Below are 1,247 nucleotides of genomic sequence, written 5' to 3'. Positions count from 1 at the left end.
GTGTGTGTGTGTGTGTGTGTGTGTGTGTGTGTGTGTGTATCTGAGCTTCATCTTTTAAAAGGGGTGTGTGTGTGTGTATTTGAGCTTCGTATTTCTGGGTTTGTGGTTTAGTAAGTTTGAGATAGGGCTCAACCAAGTTCCCAGACAATGCCAATACTGCTGGTCCCAGAACTGTAGTAAGAACTGTCAGTGTTCTGTTTTTCTTGGGTCCATGGAAAAATTAGGGTCACTCCAAGATGAATTTTGGCTTAGGAGTAGCAGCGGAATCAGCTTCTGGTGAACTGACTGCCCATTGCTTCTCTAAAGATGTTTTTAAAATATTGTACAATTTACACCTCTTAGCAAGTCTTTTCTGGAGTTGTTTAAAGGAACCAAATGCCCAAGTAATTCTCAATCACCAGACCTCTTCGTTTTCCAAGTCCTCTCATAAACAAGTTTTTTAAAGGTTTTGAAGCCTTCAGGAAGAACCCAGGTAAGAATCAAACACTTCAGACAAAAGGTGACAGTAACAAAAGGAAGCATCATCACACAAGCAGTTCAAAGCTCGGGTGCCAACACTCTGGAATTCAAGCCAGATACAATGCTCTGTGGGATCTCCCGCTACAGGAATTACACAAATATAACATGATGCTCAATACACATTACATTCAAAGCAGAAGATAAGAATAAATGACTAAATACCCTATTTCTTTTCCTTAAACTATACTGAAATAATGAGTTTTTGTTGCATTACAGAGTAAGAAATAAAGTAATTCATATTAAATTGTAGTGCTGTTTTGTTTGTAATCTAACAAAGCTTGCCTAAAGATCAAAGTGCAGCGCTAAGCCACTAGTTAGCCATAGAGGCTGGGTGGTGTGAGAGCACACACCTTTAATCCCAGCACTTGGGAGACAGAGGCAGACAATCCGTGAGTTCAGGCCATCCTGGGCTACATGAGATTGAATCTGTCTAAGAGAGAAACAGAGCTCACACAAAGGTGATCCCAGCACTTGAGATCCCACGCCTTTAATCCCAGTACTAGGGAGGAGGAGAGAGGAGCTCAGCTGCATTCTGGATGCAGTCTGGAGATTCATAGACAGATGAAGTCTGAGGTTTCACAGAGATAGCATTCAGTCTGAGGAGGGGAAACAGGATCAGCTCTTTGTTCTGAGCATTGGTAGAGGTTAAGAACTCTCTGGTGGAAGCTAAATTAGAAGGTGAATCCAAAGACAAACATATAGGCATCCTCCTGAATATTAACCTTCAT

General features: G+C 41.5%; 1 protein-coding gene across 1 annotated transcript in view; it reads right to left on the bottom strand.

The window, feature by feature from the left end:
* Ccdc18 (coiled-coil domain containing 18) overlaps positions 1-1,247 on the bottom strand; it is a 113,988-nt gene that overhangs the window by 101,865 nt on the left and 10,876 nt on the right. The gene's annotated exons all lie outside the window — the stretch shown is intronic.

Source organism: Microtus ochrogaster, linkage group LG1 (genome assembly GCF_000317375.1).
Source record: "Microtus ochrogaster isolate Prairie Vole_2 linkage group LG1, MicOch1.0, whole genome shotgun sequence".
Taxonomy (NCBI): Eukaryota; Metazoa; Chordata; class Mammalia; order Rodentia; family Cricetidae; genus Microtus; species Microtus ochrogaster.
The sequence above is the reverse complement of the archived record's forward strand: the minus strand, read 5'-3'. Positions and strand labels throughout refer to the sequence as shown.